Source organism: Vicugna pacos, unplaced genomic scaffold, assembly GCF_048564905.1.
Source record: "Vicugna pacos unplaced genomic scaffold, VicPac4 scaffold_19, whole genome shotgun sequence".
NCBI lineage: Eukaryota > Metazoa > Chordata > Mammalia > Artiodactyla > Camelidae > Vicugna > Vicugna pacos.
The window spans coordinates 12,425,862-12,437,569 of NW_027328740.1; the positions used below are offsets into that span (position 1 = coordinate 12,425,862).

Sequence of the window (11,708 nt, forward strand, 5' to 3'; positions counted from 1 at the left end):
AACTGGATAGATAGATCTGAATCAATTTTTTGTAGAAAACATACAGTTGACTAAATGACACATGAAAATATGTTCAGAGTTATATATTATTAGGAAGGTCATAAGCCAAAAATGAGACAAGACCTCACACTTGTCAGAAGGCTCTCATTAAAAAGAAAATATATAGATGTTGGTGAGATTGTGGAGAAAAAGGAATACCGTGGACACTGTTGATAGGAATGCAAAGTATTGATTACATTGCATATATACATCAAATTTTCTTCATCCACTTTTCTGTCAAGGGATGTTTGGTTTGTAGGCCCCTGTCTGAATGCACTAGAGAATAAGCCCATGGGCTGAACTGATTAACAAGCTGTGAGGAATGTCACATATAAAGTCTGGATAGCAAATGGTCTTCTCAATATATCAAGTATGATTGGCTGGATATCCTATTCTGGGTAAGATCCTCAGAGGAGGGCTACCTAAGACAGGCACAGCCATCTGAATAAGAAATGATCTACTTAATGAAGTTCCGTGATGAACTTTAAAACAATCCTTGATCATTTAACATCCTGTGCTTACTGCAGGAGCATGGGGACATAAATAGTTTAAGATTATTATCATTGTTATAACTTAGATGATATGTGAGGCATTGTGCATGTCTTATATAAACCCTTTTTCTAAGAATCAATAAACAGTGAACTGCTTCGCTTCTGTCCACACAGTGTTTGTGTATATATGATATCGTGCCACTGACAGGGTAAATTTAATTTGTTGGCAGTTTCTGAAATGGATGTTGCATTATATATAATGCTCTTTCTGCACCTATTGAGATGATTATGTGAGTTTTATTTCTCATTCTATTAGTGTGGCAGGTCACTTTTATTGATTTGAATATTTTGACTTATCCTTAAACCCAGGGATAAGTCCCTTTACATATGTATGTGTATGATACATTAAATGTGTTGTTGAATTCATTTTCCTTGTGTTATGTTGAGATTTTGGCACATAGGTTCATCAGGGATAATGTTCTATATTTTGCATCTAATGTCCTTTTTTATGCAAATAAATATAGCATCATAAAACAACTTTGGAATCTTTCACCCCCTTCAAATTCTTGAAAGTTTTGGGGAAGAATTGGTGAAAAATTGTCTACAAATGTATGGCAGAATTCACCAGTAAAGTCATCTTGTAAACTTTTTCTGGTTTGGGAGGTTTGGATTACTGATTTACTCATACACACTTTTGATGTATTTAACTTTCTAATTTCTTCTTGATTCAGTGTTGGAAGACATATGTTTCTGGGGATCTGTCTTTTGTTCTAGGTCATTCAAATCGTTGGCTAGTGGTAATCTTTTATGATGCTATGCACCTCTACAACATCAGGAGTAATGTCTTCTCTTTTATTTCTAATTATATTTGAGTCTTTATTTTCTTAGCCAACCAAAACATTTGTCCACTTTATGTTGAAAAGAAACAGACTTAGGTATAATTTTTTTTTATCTTTTCAATTGTTTCTCTTGTTATTTTCTTTGCTCCCATTCATTCAAATTTCTTCTTTATTCTTTCTGTTTTCTCCTAGATTTTTGATGTGTAAAGTTATGTAGTGTGAATCTTTGTATTTCTTTTATTATTAAATATTATTTATTTACATATTTATTTCTTTATTTACATATTTATACATTTATTTATCATTGAATTATGCCATTAACAATGTGTCAATCTGTGGTGTATTGCACAGTGTCCCCGTACAAGCGTATATTTCTGTGCCTCTTAAACGTTACTTCACGATATTTAACTTACTGCCCTGTGTCATACAAAAGAAATTTTGAAAACATCTATTTTTGTATATAGTGGATAAAATTTATAAATATACAGCTCCCAAATATATCCTCTACCAGTCCCTTTCTGCAGTAAACATAAGATTATTAAGTAGATCCGCAAGTGTGTTTCAGTTTTGTAGATGAAATCATAGTGTTCACATCCAAATTTTTTTTTAAGTTCTACATATATCATGTCATGTGTTATTTTTCTTTCTGTTTCTGGCTATCTTCAATTACAATGACACTTATTGGAGCATCCATTTTGCTGCAAATGTCATTGTTTAATCATTTTTTATTGCAGAATATTATTCCATTGTGTAAATACAGCATAACTTCTGTATAATGTTATCTGTTGTTGGACAATTAGGTTGCTTCCATGTCGTGGCTGTTGTATATAGCACTGCTAAGAACATTGGGGTGCAGGTTTCTTTTTGAAATAAGGTTCCCTTTGATATATACCCAGAAGTGGGATTGCTGGATCATTTGTTAAGTTTATTTTTATACTTTAGAAGTATCCCCATCATGTTTTCCACAGTGACTTCACCAAACTACATTCCTACCATCAGTGTAGGAGGGATAACTTTCTCCACAGCTTCCCCAGCATTTATTGTTTGTGGACTTTTGAATGATGGCCATTGTGACTATTGGGAAGTGATACTTCATTAGAGTTTTGAATTGTCCTTCTCTGATAATGATAGTGAGCAATTTTTTTCATATATCTGTGTGGCATTTGTATGTCTCTATTTGAGAATTGATTGTTTAGTTCTTATGCCCATTTTCAGATTGTGTTTCTTGTTTTTTTATGTATTATTATTATTAGGTTGTATGAACTCTTTATATTTTGGAAATTTAGCCTTTGTCAGTTGCATCAATTCAAAATATTTTCTTTAAACCTCTAGGTTGTCTTTTTGCTTTGTTTGTGGTTCCATTTGCTATGCAAAAGATTATAAGTTTAATTAGGTCCCATTTATTAATTTTGCTCTTATATCCCTTACCTGGGTAGTCTATTCTAGGAGATCATTGCTGAGATTTATGTCAGAGTGTTTTGCCTATATTTTCTCCTAGGAGATTTACTGTGTCTTGCCTTACCTTGTAGTCTTCAAGCCATTTTGAGTTTATTCTTGTGTACGGAGTGAATGATTTTTCTAGCTGCATTACTCTGATGCTGATATCCAGTTTTCCCAAAACCAGTTGGTGAAGAGATGGTCTTTTCTCTGTCATATTCTTGGCTACTGTGTCAAAGATTAGTTCAACATAGGCATTTTGATTTATTCCTAGCCTCTCTATTGTGTTCCATTGGTCCATATGCCTGTTTCTGTACCAATATCATGTCATTTTGATTATTGTAGCTTTACAATAGTGTATGGAGATCTGGTGGTTTATTCCTCCAGCCTCTTTCTTTTTCTTTAATATTTCTTTGGAAATTATGGATCTTTTATGACCCTATGTAAATCTTAGGATCATTTGTTACAGTCCCAAAAAGAAAAGTTTTGCATAATTTGATAGGAAATCCCATTAAGTCTGGGGATTGCCTTTGGATGTAGGACCATTTTAACCATTTTGTTTCTTCCATTATGAGACCATTGGGTATCTTTTCAATTCTTTTTTGATTTCCTCAATCAAAGTTTTCTAGTTCTCCATGTATAATTCATTCACCTACATGGTCAGATTTATTCTTAAGCATTTTATAGTTTTGGGTGCAGTTATAAAAGTGGTTGTCTCTATAGATTGTTTTCCTGTTGATTCAAAGGTAGTGTAAAGAAATGTGTTGGAGCCAGCCGACAATTGATCAGGTCCAGAAACCTGTGCTGCAGGACTGAGAAAAGAAAGACAAGACTAAAGACAAGACTAAAAGGTGGGGCTGAGAGGGTCTCACTCTAGCCCGCAAGACGCTAGGTCAAGAGTGGACCTCGAGTTTATTTCCAGCAGTTAATTTATATGCTTTTAACCCATAGGCAACGGTATCGTAGGCAACGGTATTGTTTTTATTATCTATTAACAATGTGTACTAAAATCATTAACTTGTGTATTGTTACATACATCATTATTGTTTATAGTTCTCATCAATCAAGACTAACCGTTCCCCAAGAGCCAACATCATTAATTACGGTTATTGTTCCTCTAGGCTAACATCGTGACTTGTGTATTGGTAACTCAGGTGATTGTTACTAAGATCACTAACTTGTGTGACTTGTGTATTAGTAACTCAGGTGATTGTTACTAAGATCACTAACTTGTGTGACTTGTATCTCTCTTTCCAGAAGCCCCTGTTCTTAATAACTCAATGGCACCTCAGAGCCTGACGCCCCGCACTCTGGGAGTTTAGGCCCAGTTTCTGTGCTCGGCAGCCCTCAGGTCATGAGTGGCCCCCCGCAGAAATGCAATTGGTTTTTTGTACATTACTCTGGGTACCTTGCCCAGTTCCATTTTTAGCCTAAGTTTTTTTTTGTGAAGCTTTTACAGTTTTCTCCATATGGTGTCATGTCTGCCTATCATGACAATTTTACCTCTTCTTTTCCAGTCTGTATCCTTTTATTTCTGTTCCTAGCCTGATTGCTGTGACTAGGAATTTCAAGACAATTTTGAATTGAAATTGTGAGAATGGGCAACCTTGTCTTGTCTCAGGTTTTTGTGAGAAGTGTTTCAGTTTTTCACCATTGAGTATTTTGCTGGCTATATGTTTGTCATAAATAGCTTTCATTATGTTGAGATATGGTCCCTTTATGCACACTGTGATAAGAATTTTATTGCAAATAGGTGTTAATTTTAATCAAATGCTTTCTCTGCATCTACTGAGGTGATCATGTGGTTTTTTGTCCTCTCTGTTATTGATATGGTTTATCACAATTTATTGATTGATTTGCATAAGTTTAACCACCCTTGTGTTCCTGGGATGAACCTAACTTGACCATGGTGTATGATCTTTTTTACATGTTGTTGGATTCTGTTTGTTAATACTTTCTTAAGGGAATTTACATCTATGTTTATCAATGATATTGGCCTGTAGGTTTCTCTTGGGGTAGTGTCTTTGTCTGGTTTTGGTATCAGGTTGATGTTGGCCTCACCGTGTGAGGTTGGGTGTACTCTCTCCATATCAATCTTTTGGATGAGTTTGAGGAGGACTGGTATGGATTTTTCTTTGTAAGTTTGGTCAAATTCCCCAGTGAAGCTATTTGGGTCTGAATTTTTGTTTGCAGAATTTTTTTTATTTTATTAATACTTCTATTCCATTTCTGGTAATCTGTATCTTCAAATGTTTAATTTGTTCTTGATGTAATACTGTTGGGCTGAATGTTTCCAAAATCTTGTCCATTTCTTCCTTGTTATCCACTTTGTTTCCATACAGTTGTTGATGGTATTCAGTTATGATACTATGCAAATTTGTTTTGCTCTTTTTAGTTTCTCCATTTTCATTTCTTATGTTATTTGTGTTCTCTCCATTTTCTTGTTGTTGAGACTGATCAGAGTTTTGTCAATTATGTTTACCATTTCAAAAAAGAGTTTGATTGATTTTTTCTATTTTTTAATGTGTATTTCAATTCTTTCTTCTTTGATCTTTCTAATTTCTCTCTTTCTGCTGACTTTTGGTTTTCTTTGCTCTTCTTTTCATGATTAGTTTACATAGAATGTTAGATTATTTATTTGAAATTGATTTTCTACATTGAGGAGGGCCTTGTCACTATGAACTTCCTTCTTAAGCATCCTTTTACTGTATTCCATAGACTTTGTGTAGTGTTTTGACATATTTCTCAAGATATTTCTTAATTTCTTCTTTTACTTCTTCATCTCCCCCACTTGTTATAGTACCATGGTGTTTAATTTATGTGCTGTAATTTTTTCTCCCTTTTTTTCTGTGAAGGATTTCTAGTTTCATGGTATTATACTCAGAAAAGTTGCTTGAAATAATTTTTATCTTCTTAAATTTGTTGAAGCTTCTTCTGTGCCTGTGTACATAATCTTTCCTAGAAAATATTCCATCTGAACTGGAAAAGAATGTATATTCTCTTTGGGGAGGAGTTCTGTTTTGAAAATATCAACGAACTCCAATTATTTTATCATATATTTTTGTATCTTGGTTTCCTTATTAATTTTCTGTCTTAAAGACAAATCTATTGATGGTAATGGGGAGTTATATTCTCCGACTGTGATTGTGTTCCTATCCATTTCTCCCTTTTATCTATTAGTATTTGTTTATGTATTTAGGTGCTCCTATTTTGAGTGCATATATCTTAATGAGTTTAATAACTTCATATTTTATTGCTCCTTTAATCATTGTGTCATGTCCTTGTCTATCTTTCTCTATGGCCTTTGTTGTAAAGTCTATTTTGTGTGAAGTCAGTACTGCTAGTCCTGCTTTCTTGTCATGTCCCTTTGCATGGAATATACTTTTCCATCTTCTGAATTTCAATTAATCTGTGTTCCTTTTACTAAAGTGAGTCTCTTCTCTGCATCATAATGTAGAGTGTTGTTATATTATCCCATCTGACAATACATATCTTTTGATTGAAGTGCTAAGTCCATTAATAATTGTGATAATTATTGATAGACTGGTGTTTATTTACATTTTGAACTTCATTTCACAGTTGATTTGGTATTTCCTTTTTGTTCATTTCTTTTTCTTTTTTGTGGCTTGATAAGTTTTCTGTTATTATCTTGGTTTCTTTTTGGCTTTGTGACTTCATTGTAAGATTTTGACTTATGGTTACTCTGTTTTGTATGTATATTGACATATTACAATATCTTTTTATTTTAACTGATAGGAATAGAAATTCTAACCCCTCCTATAGAGAACAGAAACAAGAAGAAAATTCTCTGTATTGTTCTGTTTCACTCTCTGACCCATAAAAATTTTGATGTCCTGTTTTATAACATCATGTTTATTTTATTGTAATACATTGTAGATATTGCCAATCTAATTATGCCTTTCTCCTTTCCACAGCATCCTGCTTTTTGTTTCAGAGTAGATATTACATTATTTTTTTGTTGTTGCTAAATTCTTTTAGTATTTGCTTTTGTGGAAGTTATTTATCTCTCCTTCTAATCTAAAGGATATCCTTGCTTGATAAACTATCTTAGATTACAGGTTTCTTTCATTCAGGATTTTGAATACGTCTTGCCACTGCCTTCTGCCTGTTGTATTTGTGTAGGAAATGTGTTTCCAAATATAATATATATAACTATATATATATGAATAGAATATATAAAAATGAATTTAACAAGTAAGGGGAAAATTTATACATTAAAAAAAAGAAAATATTGATGAAGGAAATTAAAACTGATCCAAAGAAATGAAAAGATCTCTTATGTTAATGATGTGAAACAATGTGGTTGAAACAACCATACTACACAAAGCAATCTAATTTAGTGTGATTCATGTAAAAGTACCCATGAGATTTTTCCATTAAATAGAACAGATAATTTCAAAATTTATATGTAACCACATAGATCGTGAGTTACCAAGATAATCTTGAAAAAGTGTATTAAATCTAATAGTGTCTATTTCTCGGATGTTAAACAGTCCAACAAAATTTTAGTAATTTAAATAACATGATACTGGCTAAAAAACAGACACCAATCAATAGAAGAGAATAGAGCAACCAGATATAATCCCTCACACCTATGGTCAATTAACCCATGAAAAAGGAAGCAAGAGTATAAAATGAAGAATAGACATCTCTTCAATAAGTAATGCAGGGGATACTGAACATGTAAATGATAGATTAGAATAGTTCCTCAAATTGAATACAATCCATAAGCAGCGAATATCTTTCTATTTATTTTGTTTACTTATATTTCTTGCACCTATAATTTATAGGTCTATGTTTAGTCCTTTTATTTCACTTAGCAAATGTATTCCTAGTTTATTCCTTTTGGTATAAATATACACACAATATTTTTCCTAATATCACTTTCTGATAATTTGTTGTTACTATATACAAATGCAACAGATATTTGCATATTGATTTTGTATTCTGCAAGTATACTAAGTTTGTTCATTATTTGGAACAGCCACTGGAGGAGTCTATGGAGTTTTCTGTCTATGCCTAATTATGTCATCTGTAAAAATTTTACTGCTTTTTTACAAGTTGAATGCCTTTTATAATTTTTCTTGACTAGTTGTTCTGGCTAGGACTTCAAGTAGTGCAATTTAGTACTTGTGAGAATGAGCTACATTTTCTTATTAATGGACCGACCAGGGAAAAACCTTCCTGTATGTTAACATTGAAGTTGATGTTAGTCATGGATTTTTCATATATGGCTTTTATTATGTTTAGTTACATTCTATTTAAAGTGAATTTGTTAAGAATATTTTTATAAAATAGTAAAGATCAGATCTGTGAATAATTTTCCTACTTTTTTGAGAAAGTTGTTTTTGAATTCTCTGCTTTTTAAGGGATTGTATCACATATATTGATTTGCATTTGTTAAGTAATATTTATGAATTAGGACTAAACCCAGCTAAACTATAGTTTACAGTACTTATAATATGCAATCAATTCTGGTTGCTAATGTTTAGTTAGAATGGAATGTACACAAAATGAAAGAAAAATTTACATTGTAAATTGAGTGCACATTTATTTATTTAAAATTTTTCCCTCATTTTGAATTTGGCTTATGTTTAATGGAATTTATTTCTATATAAAGAATATAACTTTTGGTAGAACTGGATCTTCTACGGTTTACTGATACACAACGTAGCTATTATTTACAATTAGTGAACAAAACACTTGCCTTAAAATGCCGTATTTTACTAACAATATAAACTGTTTCAGGACTGAGATACATATTTCTTCCTAAAATGCATTACCTGGTCTTTTCCACCCCAACACACATATAAAGTTATTTCTTAGTTTGTTGATTGTTTGTTTGTTTGCCCCTTAATGGAGGCACTGCTTATTGAACCCAGGATCTTGTGCATAAGTGTATTTATGAACATCATTTTGGAACACTAAACAAAAGCCACAAGAGTATGGATTATAAAGATGACAAGAAAATTTATTCCTTCTAGGGACTGAAAACCCTCTGAGTGAAAGAATGGCAAAAATACACATTTGTAAATATACAATAAGATTTTCTCTTTTGTAATTTTAGAGTAGAATATAAAATTACATTTGTTTTACTTATAGAACTGAATTATAATTTGAAACAAAATTTCCGCCCCTTGGGATTTCTTACATTTGATTCATTATTTTTATCTAATTTTATTTCAGAATTATTTACCATTTATTTATATACAAAACAAATAAAATGATATTTATTCTGCTCATGTTCTGAATATAGAGCTACTTATTATAAAGTACACAGAAAAATACTTACTTCCATTTCCAAATCAAATTATGTTTCAATTTAATTACAAATGATATTGAAATAGGTATACATATTCTGTACATGTTTTACACAAATTTAACTTTAAATTCCAAAACTTTAAATTTATTTTATATTTTTTGTGCATTATTTATACTCTGTTCAACAATGTGGTATAAATTTCTGTACAAAAGAATGGAGATTGGTTTAATTTCATAGACCCCAAAATTAAATTATTTTAAAAGATTTTGTTAGGAAAATTTTTGGAGATCACACTGTAAAAATAAATGTACTATATGTCTCATTTTAACTGGATGAATGAGAAATAATCACTGACTGGAAGTTAAACTTGAGTTGCTAGGAGACCAGTCGTTTTGTGATGTCACAGCTACTCAAGTTGAGAACCATTGTGAAGGCCTAGCAGTTTATCTGTGCAGGACTGCCAAAGCAGCATTTGAAGCTGCAGTGCTCAAAATCATGCAGATTAGAAAAGTAGCTGTAGAAAAAGTTATTTGAGATGGCACATATTTCTTCAAAAATTCAAGATGTGTCTCATAAAGATGGACCAACTGGTTTAGGAAACTCCAGTAGATCTCTATTGTGTGATCAAACATTCTCTGAGGACTTGGACGTGAGGTCTATGATTGAAGAAAATGCTTTTCAGACTTTGTCTGAAGAATCCTTGATAAAAAAGCCATGTTACACACATTGTGTTTCTGAACCAGGTGAATATAATGATTTTCGTTCTCTTACATTTCCAAGAAATCTCTGGAAAATGGCTGGGAGTGGCCAATTGAAATCCATCTGTTGGGATGATAATGAATCTTTCATAGTGATTGATGAAGATGTCTTTAAGAAGGAAGATTTGGAAAGATAGGCCCCTTTCAGAATATTTGAAACTGGAAGAATGGAAAGTTTACTTAGTCAGCTTAACCTTCATGGGTTTAGGAAAGTGTGGCAGAATTTTCAAAGGTCTGCTTGTATATCTGACTTTCTGACAGAAGAAAAAGAAGTCTCTGTTTTAAGAAAGGTATTCAGAAATTTTAGTTACCACTTGGTAACTTACATATAAAATTTTATTTTGCACATCAGTCAATGGTAATATAAATGTAAAGCTAGATTTTCAAAATTTTATAAATCTACTAAGACTAAAATACTTTATTTTTTTCTAAAAAATGAGGACAGTGCCTTAAGTAGTCTAGATGATGAGAAACTATGCTTGCAACAATGAATCTTTCCAGAAATCTAAATAAAGGTATTAAGGCTGCTTTTAAAAAGTGACATTCACCATTAAAGCAATTGCTAACTTCTTAAATTTGATCAGTATACTATTTAAATGTGTAGTTTTCAAATAAGGAACTTCAAAATGTCGTCAGCAATGTTCATATTTTGATGATATTATCTTTGCATAGTAAACTGGGAATCTGAGGTTTTATACGTTAGGATTATTGTAGTCTTGTATTATGGTTTAAAATATTACTAAAATGATTCTCATTTTGTTGTAGCTGCATTTCTATCATAATCCAACTTTTAAACGAGGCTTTCCCCAGCTTTTAGTGAGAATAAATAGAAGAGTTGGGATTAAAAATTCTTCTCTGGTGTCTTCATTTGCTGAAGATTTCAACAAGAAGCACTTTAATGCAGGGGGCAATATGGATAATCATAATTGTGTTTTTGTGGCTGACACTAATAGAGAAAGTGCATTTTTATCTTCCGCAATTTTAAACATGTCTCTAATAAGAAAGCCCTCTACTAGCCACATAATTGGTGGTACAACTACCCCGATCAGAAGTGATTTTTCTCCTCTGTCATCAATTTCAGTTAGACCATCAGAAAAAATTGCAGTGGATCAACGAGTTATTTTAAATCAGTTGACCACTGTCCACAGGCACTCTCAAAGCAGCTACAATGAAACAAATGGCCGTGTGGTGAACTCCATTTCAACTACAACTTGTACTTCTCAGTACAGCATCTTCTGTCCCATACAGAGCAATTATTTTGGACTGATGTTGGAGCCTTCTACTTTTCCAAATAGATATCACAACATATCTGCCAATGAAATTCGTTTTCCTAAACTTCAACCAGGGATCAACCCACGCTTTCCAGTGCCAGTGATAGCTGGTACATCAGCTACATCTCTTTCAAAGCCAACTCATCAGACATCTTCAGTTTATGAATGTCATCCTAATTACAACTGATCTACCAGAGGACTACCAGATTATACAGGATAACAAAGATTGAAATTGATGTTGGCATATGTTGACAAATAACTGCAATTTTCTTATTTGAACAATAAACATAGATGCGTACCTGTATTTTCCTTATTTTTTTAAAATATAGTAAAGAGTTAAATGAGAGGCTAAGATACCATTAAAAGAGAAAAATAGATATTTGATTGTTATGATATTTTTATTGAACAATATGGGAGTAAATTTAAGTAATTTCTTGTAAGAATGAAGAAAAAATGGAAAAATTTGGAAAAAGAATAAAACATGGAGAGAGGGAAAATTACTAATTGGTTTCTGGTTCAACCTGGAAAGTATGAAATGTGTTAAGTTTGGATAGGTTTGACAGTACATAAATGCTGGAACCGGCCCAGGG

At 32.2% G+C, this 11,708-nt stretch overlaps 1 pseudogene; it reads left to right on the plus strand.

Annotated features, from left to right (window-relative positions):
- Positions 1-11,422, plus strand: part of LOC140693378 (heat shock transcription factor, Y-linked-like) — a 39,998-nt pseudogene extending 28,576 nt beyond the window's left edge.
- The last annotated feature ends 286 nt before the right edge of the window (positions 11,423-11,708 follow it).